The 15,818-nt window shown below is 38.9% G+C and overlaps 1 long non-coding RNA gene across 1 annotated transcript; it reads right to left on the bottom strand.

Annotated features, from left to right (window-relative positions):
- Nucleotides 1–5,741: 5,741 nt before the first annotated feature.
- LOC148676389 (uncharacterized) lies at nucleotides 5,742–7,095 on the bottom strand. Its single transcript, XR_015940876.1, has 3 exons — nucleotides 6,983–7,095; nucleotides 6,778–6,856; nucleotides 5,742–6,037 (listed from the first exon to the last, which is right to left on the bottom strand). It is a non-coding gene; the product is annotated as an uncharacterized LOC148676389 (long non-coding RNA).
- Between the last annotated feature and the right edge of the window lie 8,723 nt (nucleotides 7,096–15,818).

Below are 15,818 nucleotides of genomic sequence, written 5' to 3'. Positions count from 1 at the left end.
TGCATAATATACAAATATTATACAACGTTTTGCATACAGATGCAAAGTTAAGAACATTTACATTTTCGTAAAAGACATGTGGTGATTATAAATTTGAAAACTTTACATTCATATAAACCTAAAATGTATATACAAAACAGCATTAAAAACAAAAGAAAAACTATAACTCCTATATCTGTCCATTTATTGTCACTGTTAATTGTACCCTGCTTAAAATTAAAAACTTTTATGAACTTTCGCTATGAGGTCAACATCCCTCAATTTCCCTCAGTCCTCAGTCCCCCAGGACTCCGGATGTCTAATTGACCGCCTGTGTTTGCCAGATAAAACCATACATTGACTCTGCATTCCAGAGCCATTAACAGTCGTGACACCAACCCCCACACGACTCCCAAAGATCTCTATTATATTATTTTATAACTTATTATGAATTTTAAAATATAAAGAACAACACCACATCATTTGTGTCAAACTTTTGAAAAGCTGTCGCGAATGTTTTATTAAAAATAAGCTAAATGTGTCTTATTACTGTAGCGGCGAGGCTTATTAATAAGGCAGAATTAAGTGTTTCTGAGCTTTCCCAAATTAGGCCTCATTTCTCTGTTCATCTCTGTGGTGCAGCCACAGAGAAACTATTCATGCAGGCTGATTTAGGGTTCCTTTGATAAGGACAGCTCCCAAAGGGGGATGCACTTAGCTAAGCCTGGCTATCATGATCAATGGTCATCCATTGGCGCCTATCTGTCTAGGGAGTGCCAGATGGACATCTGGACTGCATTCCTAAGTGTCAGGAGTAAGTGACTCATATCTCACCTTGATCAACCAATCAGGGACTGGTAGGGCCGAGTAACCCACGTGGGACTCTGATGCCCATGGAACTTTCAGCCAATCAACGAGCTGAAGTTCCTCCAGGTAAAAACAGGCAACACAGAGAGCCTGGGAGATTCAGAAGGGAAGATTCAGTGAGATTCAGTGGACAATTCTAAAGGGAATTCAAAGGAGAATTCCAGGGCAGGACGGCCCAGGAGCAGAAGGCTCCCAAGGGCAGGACATTCTCGCAGCGTGCCTCCTGACCATCCTGAGACTCAGCCCGGACAACCACGGAATGGCCAGTGTGTCCGAGTGCCAGAACTTTCCTTTGTTCTAAGAGTCTAGAGTGGAGGTTGCCAGAGAGTAACCAGCAGCAGGCCTCGTGAACAGGTCAGAACTGTGGACAGCTGAATCACTATTCAGAACTAGCTCTTCATCAGGAACGAACCGGTCCTCTTCCTGACTTGCTGGGACCCACAGTCATCTTTTCTCCTGTGCACAAACTTTGCTAGTTAAAGCCAACACTAACTAGCCAGCCAGTGAGCATCTGCAGCGCACCGTCGCAAGCCGCACAGCACAGCCTGGCACCGAGCCAGAGAGCACAGATTGGACAGCAACAGCCTGCAACTGTTTCTTTGTGCCCGCAGGAGATCTGAATCCCCAGAGATTGGATGAGTATTCAACTTCAATGCATTACAGCTCGAGAATGCAATTGTTATCCGAACCAGTTGATATCAATTTAATTAAAACTAGTATACTTTAGATTTTTTTTTCTGAACCAGGGAAAATCTGATCATATTTCTCTATAACAATAATAAAAAACTTTTTTTTATATATCACCTTTAAAAGTCGCATCTCAAAGCAATACAGTTGATGTAAAAACAGTTAAAGTACCACAGATTACAAAGTAAATACATATAAGAAAGACGAGCAGTTAGAGGTGCTACCAAAATTAGAAAATGAAGCAGATACAGACACTAAGTCTTCTGAAAGAAAGGTTTTGAGGTTAGATTTAATGCACTCAGGGTACGTGACTGATATCACTGGGGATACAAATTGAGAGCTCTGGAGTGTGGCTAGAGAAGGTCCTGCCACCCACAGAATGTAGATGTTCTTGAGGACAGCTAGAAGGCCAGAGTCAGACGGACAAAGGTGGGGAGTAGACAGATAATAAGCCATATACTGTAGGTACTGAATGAAGATTAGGATTTTGAAATTTACTCGAAACCTGATAGGTAACCAATGCAAGGACTTGAAGACAGGTGTAATGCATCCCTGATAGGATTCTCGCTGTCATATTCTGAACATATTGAAAATTGCTCAGTGTGGATTTAATTTCCCCAGTAACAGGATGTGCATTTATTAATTCTAGAAGAAAAGCCTTTCTTGATTTCTTTAGTTCTTAGTTTCTCTAGTTCCCTTTTAAATAAACTATTATTCCACAATGCAGAGTATTACATGGCCAGTATTTACATATGATATTTGTGATTTAAAGAAATTAACACAAGCAGCTTTTGGGGATTTAAGTGTTGGCTGAGTTATTGCAGGACAAAAGACTAGAGATGTTGGTAAGAAAAAGATAATTTTGGGAAAGCTGAGGAATACACTGATAACAAGAACACTTCCTAATGGGGTTAGGCATCCTTTTGATGAAGATGATGAAGTTAACAGACTGTGTTCACATAGATACTGAAATGAGGATTGTATTTTAGATTTTGTGTAGTTGCTAGCATTGAACTGTGTGTTGGATGCACATGAATTGAAGGAATGGGCAAACATAGCTGATGCGGATCCACAGAGCCAGCATATTAAGATGTTATAATTAGAGGCAATTTGTTTAAATAACTAGGTATGGATACTGATGTGCAAGATAGGTGGAAAGGCTGTTTCCTTAAGCCAGCACTATAAAATATGCTTCCATTTCATAGTGGGTTTCTAACACTGTGTATAGTTTCATCCACACAGTGCCTTTACTTCCATCCATTTCTAATCTCTTTATCCAGTACAGAGGATTTGGAGCCTATCCCAGTAAGCAACAGACACAAGGCAGAATACACCCTGGACATAGCGCCAGTCCATCATAGGACAGACAGACACAAACACACACACACCAGGGCCAGTTTTCCCATAAACAAATTAACATTCCAGTATGTTTTGGAGTGTGAGAGGGAGTCATATCACACATATGGAGAAAAACCATGTAACCCAGAGAGAACATGCAAACCCCACACACACAGTATGGCAGGAATTGAACCTAGGACCCCAGTGCTGCAATATAGCAATGCTAACCACTTTGCCACCATTAGAAATGGATGGATATCTTAGTTATCTTTCTAGTTCATGCATAATTTAATTTTGAAAGCCACTACTGGTACTACTGTTGTATTTATAAAAAAAACACAACAAAAGGCATACTAACAACTGTGCCATCCTACTCCTTAGTTAATACATTTTATTATTTATAAACAGTTAACATTGAAACAAATATTTTGAATTATATTTTACCCTAGTTTTTCTTTAATTTTTTTATTTAACTTATTATATGATAGTCAGATTTAATGTATATCTGAACAATGAAAATATATTTTTACAAGATGCGGAGGAAAGTGCAACAATTTATTATAGTGCTAAATTTAATATTATCGATTACTAATAGTTTATGCTAACACCTAACTTTCTTAATTGAGATGTATTTAAAACAGTGAACAAAGTGTAACATACCATTCAGAAATACAATCGAGAATAGTTTTGTGATGTTTGTATAGATGAAACGTTTCTAAAATGTATAACATAACAAAATTAAAGACGATTAAAATCTGTAATCTTTCCACTTGTAATGTCATTAGAAAGTACAACAAGTTTCTGCTTTGTCTAAGGATGGTATCAAAAAGTAGTCTAAGTGGTGAGAAAGCTGTGCTTAATGATAATTAAGGGACTTAAAAGTAAAAAGAGATGCTTCATTTTGCTTGATTAATTTTAAAAACTAAGTTATAAATGCAGACGCAATTGGTGCCATTAAGCAGAACGTTCACTCTGTACTGCTGTTCACTCGGTGCCTCACCCCTCTCTGACAGAGCGCAGTGGGCGGTATGCTATTTTCAGAGCCTCTGATTGGGAAAAAAAGACCTGCTGATCAGTTTCACACAACAGGAAGAGAAAAGAATGGGATTTTTTATCTTCGAAATGTGTGTTGTCTTTATGACTTTCGTGTATTTTAAACGTTTAATTAAGAAGTAAAAACCTTACAGCGTACACAAAAATTCTGAGCTGATCACGAGGAAGAAAAATCACCCATTTTTCGTGCATAAAGAGTGATTTTTAACTCTCTAAACCTGTTTTTATAGGTTTTAAAGTCGTGCAATGTCTAAGTTAAGCAGGAACACATCATTATATCTAATTGTTTATTTCTTTTTAAAAAAATTTAAAAATCGTTTGCCCAGCCTACTTTTAGCTGTCAATCATTGACTCAGAAGGGGTAATCAATCAGTTTCTTATCAATGCTCCTTTTTTTCACACCAGAAGGCAACTCTGAGGTTTTGTTTTCATTGCATAACAGCAGATAAAGGCTCTCTAGCAGTGTATAAAGGTTTTTATAGCAATTGCAATGGTTTTTATTCTTATTTTAAATATTTTTATGATTTTTTTTATTATAGGCGTGAAATTTCATTCCAGGTCCAGTCTTCACAAAACATGATATAGAATTTTTTCTAATTGATCAATTTCTCCAATACAAATCTGTATACAAGCTAGTAGTCACCTAGAATAAGGTTCTCAAATCATTCCCAGGCCTTTGACATGCATATAGTTGAAAAAGATGACCTCTGAAGACCAAAAAAACATTTTCACCTGCTTTTTGGGGGTGTTTTTTTTTCATATGTTTGCCTGCTGAGTAGACACATTAAGAGATATAAGATATTTGACTGGTCACACAAAAGCCAAAGGGGTTAGCTTCAATTTAAGACCTGAATCAGGCTACTGCTATGTTCTGCTTCAGAGACATAACAAATTGTTTTAAGGGGAGGAAATTCCAGATGGACTTTGGCTAAATGTGTCACTGGGATTAAGAGGACTTATCTAGCAACTGCTCAACAAAAGGTGTATGAATAGTGTATTTCCCATGCTACTTGTACCTCGTGACAGGCTCCTCTGTCACATGGAGGCACATGGGATGATACAGCCCTCAGTCACTACCTGGGCATCATTTATTGTATCAGTGTGAAAGAAAAATGGTAGAACTCTTTCTGGTTCTGTGTGGTTTTCAAGATTGGACTTCAAAAGCATTTACTAGCAAGTAGAAATGGAAGGGAAAGATAATGAAAAGACTACTCTTACAGCTGGAACAGAACAGCGTGCTCTATTATAACCCTAGGGAATCGGGGAGTTACGGCAGCGTGGGGAGTCTGGTGAGGGCCGCGAGATCCCAGGGTGTGAGTGGCACCAGCCGTGGCTGGGTGGCCGAGTGGTTGACCTTGACAGCAAGTCTCAAAAAACATCAAGGGCATGTAAGCACTCACACACGCACAGTGATCGCATAAAGTCTCACGGAAAGAACTCATAGGACAAATAGCATGTGAAATGTGAACCACTTTATTTCATCAATAGGTTTTCAAACACAGAAACATCGTAGTACACACTTTTCACAAACGTTACAGACTCCTGTTTGCAAGCATGTGAAATGCAAACCACTTTATTTCATCAATAGGTTTTCAAACAGAAACATCACAGTACACACACGTTACAGGCTCCTGTTTGCAATCAACAATTAAATGTTGGTGCTGAAAATTAATTCGGTACACGTAACCACCACCCCAACATTGCTTAGGAACTTTGAGGCATCTGAAAAAGCATTTATAATGCCCTTCCGCTCCCGATGTCTAAAACCATGCGAGCATTGGGTGATTCGATCTAGCAGAGCAAATAAATTTGCCTGCGTAATCAGCGGGATGGTGTTACCACAGGTTCTGTGCAAAACACGTTGTATTTTGGAATACACACTGCAGAAGCCACCAGGCTTCTGTTTCTGATCTGAAAACATCAGATCTGCAATAATTTCACTCATGTTCTTGACATACACATCTATCTCTTTTACAAATTTAAGGACATTAGCATTCGACTCTTTGTTTTTCATATCAAGCTTTGTAGAAAGAAGTGTGTAAAGCACTCTTTGTAAGAATTCAGACGTATTCATTCGAAATTCTTCATTCTTTGGACGATGGCACACCCGGGTCTATAAAACAGAGTGAAAGCTCTATTCACATGGCGTGTATTTCACATTTTACATAGATCTTTTTTTTTGCGTCTGTAAAAATAAGAATAATGTTTCTTTTGCAATGCATCACAAGTCACGTCTACTAATTTTTCATCTAGCTGTTCAAGTATGGAGTGTACATGCTCGTATTGTGAGCAGTCATCAATTATGTTTTTCAACAAGTGTTTTATGCTCCGCTCTGTGTCATTTGTAATGGTGTACGAATCCAGACACCTGGTGATGTACAGAACAGCCGATAAAATTCGGGCTAAACTGAGAGACTTACAAATTTCTAAAGCGGCAAACGTCACATCTTCAAACCCATCTGTGTAGCCGACAGACAGGCATGTGTGACCCCGTTGTCCGGGGTGGTCAATAAAACAGGCCGGGCATTCATCAACCAGTACCCCCTTTAAACAGTGTTTGAAGATGCAATAAACTACTGCTTTCACAATCTGGGCCATAACACCGGGCTCATTAGGGACATTTTTAGCTAAACCTGGTTGTGCATCATTATTATTAACATTTTGACGAACACACAAACATAAACACGAAACATTCAGGCATGATGGTAGTTTGAAGATTGATGCGTCGACCTCTTCGTTATTCTATTAAAGGAAAAAGAAAAGGAAGGCTTAACAAAATAAAGACATGCTTTGTACCTAAAATATCCTTCATTTAATGTCTCTTTTGTGTTAGGATTTTTCATTAATATTTACCATTTGTAGCGCTGTTTCATCATCACTCCCTGGCAGTTCTTCAATACCAGGTTCCCCATCCGAACTCACACGACAGGCGCTGTCACACGTCACAGAGGGCGGGGTTGGCTTTTGCTAAAAAGAAGACCAAGTATTAAAATGACATACGCTAAGCGCCGATTGAAACAACAATTCCACGATCAGAAAAAATATTTTAGCAGCCTACCTCTTCACTTTGTAGAGCAGAGGAACCTGATGTTTCTCCACACAAAGAAGCCATCTTTGTAGCTACCAACACCGGGATGGTGTCTGACAGCTCCAGGGACATGCTGTGCCCCTGTCAAGCCGGAGGGTTTAAGAATATGAGCCAATGGTGTAACCACGCCTACATAACACAAGACATTTTTCAATTGGTTGTGGTGTTTTAGAACAACCAGCCGCATCTCTCCCCCCCCCCCCACACAAAGCCACGTGTTTTATCGAGAGCGAAAAGTATTCACTTATCAGCTTATAAGTTGTGTTTTAAACTTTAAAAGTATTAACACACAACACAAACATAAATGATGTGTTTGCCCAGAAAATAATTTTTTTTCATAGAAACTTTTTAACACGCGTGGATTGGTCTTAAAGTTATAAAATAATTAAATAAGATACATTTAGCTTATTTTTAATAACACATTCAAGACAGCTTTTCAAAAGTTTGAAATGAATTTCCACGCACCGCACGTGTAAAAGTCTTTAAAAGTATTAACAGGCAACAAATGATGTGTTTGCGCAGAAAAGAAACTTTTTAACACGCGTGGATTGGTCTTTAATAAGACACATTTAGCTTATTTTTAATCACACATTTGCGACAGCTTTTGAAAAGTTTGACACACATGATGTGGTCTTGTTCTTAATATTTTAATGGACTGGTCTTAAAGTTATAAAATAATTTAATAGAGATCTGTGGAGGGGTCGGTGTCACGACCGTTTAAGGCTCTGGAATGCAGAGACAATGTATGATTTTATCTGGCAAACACTTGCGCACCCCTTTCTGGAGTCCTGGGGGGAGGAATGCCGCTGGTCAGCAGGGGTGGGGGGTGCTAAATTGACCTCTTAGCGAAAGTTCCTAAAAGTTTTAAATTTCAAGTGGGTACAATTAACAGTGACAATTAACGGACGGATATAGGAGTTGTAGTTTTTCATTTGTTTTAAATGCTGTTTTGTATATATATTTTAAAACATTTTTCTTAATAATATTCTTAGAGGTCCGTTGCTGATTCAATCACAGACACTGGGACACATTTTCACCACGTTTTAACAGCTATGAAATTTAGACACAGTTGTATGTCTTAAAATAATATAGATTTTAACATTATATTGGTCTAAAATGTTTTTTAAAAATGTTTCTTAAAATAATTTCTACAGCCCAACACGTGCACCCCCCATGATACCTAAGGTTAAAGGATTTAGGGGGGGAAACATGCAGGAAACATGTTTCTTAAAAGTGGATGTTTATCGGGGGTACATTAAGAACCCTCTGATATAACGTGAACATCTGGCTGGATTCCAAGTCTTTGAGTCTCGCGTTATCGACTAACTTGTCAGAATGGATCACACCGATCACATTCAACAGTCTGAAGACGCTTTATTTACGGACTTAACACTACTCGATTTGATAGACGAAGACGAGGATTTCCAACATTTCCCAGGTATGTATATCTGGCTTATTGTGAGATAAAATTACAATGTCACGGTGCGTGTCTCATGTTGACGTGTTGTTAGCTATAGATGCAAAACATTGTATAATATTTGTATAATATGCAATATTGAATTATTTTAATGGAATTACCAGGGAATTGTTCCGTAATCTGGCAGTGGCTGTGAGTATCCATTCTTTTCCATTAGATGCATTGAAAACAACAGTTGTAAAAAGACCAGTTACGGCAATACACCACAACGCTGGTGAGTAATTATGACAATGTTTTGACTAATGCTTTATGGCCATGCCCGTCTTAAAGAAACATGGGTACTTTTTCCACATTAAAACACCGATGTGTCTATTTCACAAACGCTGGGGAGGGAACGAGCTACATGTTTAAAAAACCTTGTTTGTGCTTTAAAATACCACCTCAAAACCTTGTGGAGACTCAGGCAGATGTTCACGTTATACCAGAGGGTGCAGAGCATATTATCAGATCACTTGTGAGAAAAGGTCGGTATTAGTTAAGAATTGTCTGTGCTGTGTTATAAAACATTCTTTTAACATACACATTTAAAGGTGTCTATAACTAATTAATAAAAATTCCGACCGTTTTCTATTTTTGGTAATTTGGGGTGTTGAGTTCTTTCACTAATGATATTTACCCTCTCCGTGCAGGACCCAAACCTTCAAAAAATAAACTACGACGCACCGCTAAGACGTTAACTGAAACAGTGAACTCAAAACGTTTTAAATCAACAACCATAGGTTAATATAATTTAAGCGTGGTCAAGATGTGGTATGAACCACTTTTTGCAACAGTTACTTCTTTTGTTAGAATGTTAATTCGTTGAAAGTTCCTAGTTCATGTAGTTTTCTGTTTTGGGTTATTAAAAAGTCTTATTTTAAAACTGCTTAGCCTTTAAGACTTCATATTTAAAGTTAAAAACGACTGGTCTGCGTCTTGTGTCTATATGCCATTAACCTAACCAATTGCTAGTGGCGCCATCACTGTCTTAAAGGAAACCGGTGTAACAACATCAACATGGCCTGGTAACTTGTTCCATTCACCCACAGCCCTTTGTGTAAGAATGCGCCACATGTGTGGCGTTTTTATCCTAGTTAACGTAGTTTTCTGATTTTGACCATTTAGATTGCATTGGTTGGTGTGTTGAAAAGTCTTTTGTTTTTATTTTTATCCTGGTTAGCATCGTTTTTTGATTTTGAGATATGGCGCATTAACGTGGTATTAAAGTCTTTTATTTTTATTCACACAGCAGCTGTATTGACGAGCGGTGAAAAAATTGTGGAGCAAACATCGAGCCCTAAGGTGGTGACAGTGTCGAAGATGGCCGTTAATATGCTGACCAAATCCAAAAGTGTCAAGCCTTTGGAGATGAATAATAACGCAATTAGAGACTTGACGTTTGGTGATGCGCTAGATTCAGTGCGGTATATTGCACAGTTACTATCAACTGTGAGCACAAATGAAATGGATAAAAAGCGAGATTTAGAGCATCTAAGAGCGGCTTTAGCAAGTGTACATTCCGTGTTTCCAAAACCGATCCAGGCTTTCGCCGCTAACCTCTTAGACATAATTTCTACAGAGGATGCAGCTCTAAACTCAGGATTTCAAAACCTGATAAAGCTATTTCATGGTTCATTGGCAAAGATCCCCAGGGATAAATGACTAAGCATGCGGTCTAAAAAGTGTTTAAAAGACCGACCTCTTGCCAACATCAAGCGTTTGTACGTTAAGAAAAGAATTAAACTGGCAAAAGCATGTTTGTTGAGACGTAAAAGTTTCAGAGAGAGGCATCAGATTTCCCAAGGGCACCCAAACCACACAATGAGAATGCATTGGTGGAAAATAACTTATAAATAAAAAAAATAAATAAATAAGCGGTCCGTGGTGCTGTAGCAGAACAGGGTGGCGGTAACTTTGAACACGAAGAACCGGTTGTGATGAACGATGTGAATCAGGTTGGTGATGGTGTCGGTGCAAATAGAGACCCCTTAGTTTTTCCTGGAGCGTATACGTAGTTATAACCGGTCTTATAATAATTTTAGAGCAACAGAGCAATATGAAGAATTTTGTTTTGTTAATCTTGACAGAATAGCGTTGTATGTACAGGCTATAGACGCTGTGAATGGTGCAGTTCAGAGAATATTGGATGAACTTTCTCCAAAATAATGATGAATGATTTTGTACAGCTGCGTTTGTCTTCGGGTGGTTTTAACAAACCCTTGTTCTCACGCAGGAGACGCCCTGGAGATTTAAATGCTGCCAATTTTTTAAACCACATCTCAGACCTCTTACAGAGCCACACAGAAGTTCTCACCGATGACAGCCTCCGATTAGTGGTGACGATAGTAAGGAATATGCAGGGGGAAGCCCGCAGAAGATTTAAATCCGTTCTGTACAGCAGGGTTATAGCTCGAAAAAAAGCGCACCTTATCGACTTACATTACATGGGGGGTAATCTGTGTTTCGCCGGGAGTGTGTACGGTTTGTTAAATGAAGATTGTACCGATAGGGAAATGTTACAGGGCGCTAAACGAATGCACAAAGAGTTGGGTTTTCCAGAGAATCTGAAAATTAGTTTGTCAGACATTACAGCTTTTGAAAAACATTTAAAAGTGGTCATTAAAATTTTGTACCACGACCAGGGTGATTGGAAATATTTTACAATGGGTCCAACACCGCCAAATTCTAAAATACTTTTTGTTCTACTGCATGAAGAGCATTTTTACAGATCCTTTTCAGTTTGTGACCATCGCTAGTGTCTGCATGGTCATGTTCAGACTTATGTTTTTACAGGAAGAGACAATAGCGTTGCTACCCCATGACAATTACCACCACCAGCAAAAATGATTTTCTACACCCAACATTCAATGGCTTAAGTACATCGAACACACAGAGCACGTTAAAATCCAACATGCGTTAACCACACCCGGTGAGTTCAAAGTTGGACCATATTTTCTGGATGGTTATGCTGTAATTGACGGAGTGCAAACAGCCTTTGAGTTCAACGGTTGCTTTTTACACGACTGTAGCGTTTGTTATTGTGAAAACGATTTTTTTCTGCTGACAAACACTACATTTGGTTTGATGTACAGAAAGACGATGGTGAAAATTAATTTTGTCAAAATGAGAGGTTTTAACGTGAGTGTTTTGTGGGAGCATGAGTTCAGAGACATGCCTGTTGAAAATGGAGACTTGGGTAAATTTCTAGCAGTTGCACAGTTAGCAGAGCCTCTGCAACCGCGCAATTCGTTTTGGGGGAAGAACAAATGCTATCTGTTTGCATTACATTGCACAACCCGGTGAAAAAATTCATTACTATGATTTCACCAGTCTGTATCCGTTTGTGAACAAACCTAAAAAATACCCACTGGGACACCCCAGAATAATTTATAACAACTTTAAAACAGTATTTCTGTTTAGCGAAATTGACAGTTTACCCACCCAAACGTTTGTATTTTCCAGTTCTACCAACCAAAATTGTCAAAAAACTGTTTTTCACACTGTGTCGCATGTGTGCTGAAAGAAAACAGACCACTCCCTGCGAGCACAGTGATGAAGATTGCGCTTTTACTGGTGTCTGGTGCAGTCCGGAATTACAGACGGCCTTAGATCTGTAGGTAAAATTTACAAAATTTGGCATTTCGAAAAGTCCTCACACGATCTTTTTTCTGACTACATCAAGCTGCATCTGAAAGGGAAACAGGAAGCTTCGGGGTTTCCGAAGTGGTGTACTGATGTCGCGAAACAACAAAGATATATCAGCGGATATTATGAAAAAGAGGGTGTCCGAATGGACCCCAGCAATATTAAAAAGAATCCGGCCGAAAGGCAGCTTTCAAAAATTGCCTTGAACAGTTTGTGGTGCAAGTATGGGCAAAGAGACAATTTACCACAGACCACCATTGTGAGAAACCCTGATGAATTGTTCAGGTATTTATTTGCGCCTTATCATGAGGTGTCAGCCTGTGAGTTTATCGATGAAAACACAGCCTGTGTTATGTGGAAACACACTAAAGACCACTATACAGGCCATTCAAACACTAACATTTCCATTGTTAGCTTTACAACAGCCTATGCCCGCTTGGAGTTATACAAGCTGCTAAATGCTTTGCAAGGCCGCTGTCTGTACCACGACACAGATTCCATTATCTTTGTGAGCCTGGGGGGGTGAGTGGATTCCGGAACTGGGTGACTATTTGGGTGAGCTGACCAGCGAAATCGATGCTAGACAACACATCACCGAGTTTGTATCAACAGGGCCCAAGTCATATGGATACAAGCCTGTTTAAAGGTGAAAGGTATTACACTCAATGTGAACAATTTTGAAAAAGTTAACTGTCTGCGGGACTTGGTTTTTGATTATGGCGTTAACCCTTATGCTGAGTGCCGGGAATTAAAACACATTTCTATTCAACAGCCGATGATCGTGCGTGTTAAAAAGGATTGGCGCATTGAGACCCGGTCCTTAAAGAAAACCCAGAAGGTGGTGTACAACAAGCGGGTGCTGCAAGAAAATTTGACATCGTTGCTCTACGGATATTAACATGATGGATGTCAGGTTAAAACACCACTTTTCATGCATTTTGTCCGGACCCTCGAATTGCGTTAAAAGTTATTTTATAAAACAACTCTTGGAGAATGGCATTACTGTTATGACTCGTAAACCCTAAAAACATAGTCTGGTGTTACAGCTGCTGGCAACCTCTATACGCTGAGCTGCTTATGATATTTCCATACATTCAGTTTATAGAAAGGCTACCGATATCGTTTTCCGACTACTGCCACCTGAGAGAGTAAATTTGATTATAGTTGATGATTTGATGGTGTCTGCGTGCGAAAACAATTAGATAGAAAAAGCTTTTACCAAATCCGTACACCACAGAAACCTTAGCATCATGTATATCGTCCAAAATGTGTTCTGTCAAGGCCGGAAAAGTAGAACCATAGCGTTAAATACAAAGTACATGGTGCTGTTTCTAAAACCCTAGAGATAAACTACAGATTACAACCCTGTCCTGGCAGATGTACCCCGGTAAAGCCAAATTATTTTTGGAAGCGTTTGATGACGCTACTAAAAACACTACTAAAAAACCTTTCGGTTACTTGTTGGTGGATTTAAATGCCGACGCCCCAGATGACTATCACTTGCGAACAGGTCTTTTCCCCCCAGATGTAACCAAGGCTTATGTATTTAAAAAATCTAAAACTCGGTGATCTCGCAACCATAGACTCCAATCGACATGTCTTCACGCGTTTGGAGAAACCTGACTGTCTTACATTTTCTGGTAAAAGCCGCCCCCAATCAGCGGAAAGCTATTCTCTGTGGGGCTTCAAATGATCTTGTACGGGCCATAGCTGAAATCGCCTTGAAAAACTTGAAAGGGTCCGGCGTCGAAAGCGATGTAAGAAAAATAACAACCTGCCGGTTGGATGATGAAATGAGAGACATGCGTCAGAACTCACATCTGGCCGAATACGAAAAAGTGAAATTGTACAGTTAGGTGTTACAACGGTATTTGACATTAGTACGCCAGGAGACTTCTGAAAAGGGGAATTTAACTGTTGTACTACCGGAAAATGCACTCGCCGAGCTATCACGCATGTTACTACAACAGCTGTCATTGAGCGACGATGACTGTGGGTATATTTTGGACAGCATGTCTCAGCGGTTCCGGAGAAATGACGAGATATTGTTAAAGACTATGGCCTGCAATGAACCAATAATAGCCTGGAATGAAAAAGGAGAATTTATGTAAAGGGGGCACCCGTTGAGGGCTCTCACATCATTGATCTTGTCAGGGCTCTCACGCAGCAGCAAGCAGTTTCAGATTGTAAGAAGCCAAAAGGTTGGGAAATATTTATGGAGGCTATGGCTGAAATCAACGTGCCGGGCACCTTGCTAGCCAATGCTGGTAACCAAGAGCTACTTGAAAAACTCAAGTCTGCCCCAATGACTTGACTTGAAATGTATATTAAAAAGCGTGAGCAATATAGTTACGTTAAAAATGTTTGTAATAAAATGGCTTGGATGTAATGTGTATTAAAAAAAGCTTGAGCAATATACAGATGCAGCCATTCAAAATGGGCGAGGTATTTCGCGGCATACCCCGGTGGGCGTGTCGCGGTATCACGCGGTATCACGCAGTGTCACGCGGTGTCACGTGATCGATTCTAAGTCATTTTAATAACAATGAATAGTCACCTTCTTCCCTTCTGACAACGGTCCCTGCTTCTGCTTCCTGCTTCTATTGCGTGTGTGTGTGCAACAGAGTAAATTTTTATAGAGAAATGGAGGCTGGACAGTATGCGTTACAATATAAACATTTATATTGATTTAAATTGTGTTCTGATTTAAATCGCAAACGCGTGTTTAATTATATGTGTTTTTTAATCATAATCAGGCTAATGCAACATAAATTGATACAGTATCTTTGTCTTCTAAGTATCTTAATAAACTTTCAGCATAGCTTTCTACCCGTCAAGATTTATATTTCTTGGGATTTTGGGATCAAACGTGGAAGGATTAGATTGTAATCGTTTTTATTTGTCAAATACGTGATTGTATTTCTGAATGTTATGTGACACCTACAGTAGTTCACTGCTTTAAATACATCGAATTAAGAAAGTTATGTGTAGCACTTTAGATCTTTTTTCTGAACCAGGGAAAATCTGATCATGTTTCTCTATAACAATAATAAAAAACTTTATTTTACATATCACCTTTAAAAGTGGCATCTCAAAGCAATACAGTAGATCAGAGCGTGTAACATGGGAGTCAGGAACCTAACCCACAGCGCCACCGGCAAGGTCACATGCAGAGTGCTGAAAAAGCACTACAGAAACATTATCAACAGACAGCGTGTACTATTCTTGTGTTGCGGTACATGAATATAATTATATCGTTATTAATTTCTTTAGATACGGGATACCATATTATATTCCCTTTTAAACAAATTCTAAAAGTATGCTTGTTGACTCCGGTATCACGTTAGTTAAAGACTTCGATGCTTAAAATGTTTAGTGAGAAATGGAATACTGGTGTGTATGTTTTCTTTAAAGTACCGAGACCAGCCATATACTGTATGTTTAAGTTCCAAAATTAATATCGTTTATGGCCTTCACACGAGTTACAGTATGCTCTTATTCTTTTTATGCTCAGGTACTAAGATTTCCCTTCAGTGGTAAAATTCCATATAAATATTCAATACTTAAACGGGCACACTAAAGACATTAAATATACATATACATACTGTATACAGTACAGTTTGCATACAGTAATATGTTTATGTTCCTAAATCAATCTCTTTTATGAGCATGTGAAAGGCATGGTGAATCGATTCTCAAAAATAA

The sequence above is a fragment of the Lepisosteus platostomus genome, chromosome 2 (assembly GCF_059453375.1).
Source record: "Lepisosteus platostomus isolate fLepPlt1 chromosome 2, fLepPlt1.hap1, whole genome shotgun sequence".
In the NCBI taxonomy this organism is placed as follows: domain Eukaryota; kingdom Metazoa; phylum Chordata; class Actinopteri; order Semionotiformes; family Lepisosteidae; genus Lepisosteus; species Lepisosteus platostomus.
The sequence above is the reverse complement of the archived record's forward strand: the minus strand, read 5'-3'. Positions and strand labels throughout refer to the sequence as shown.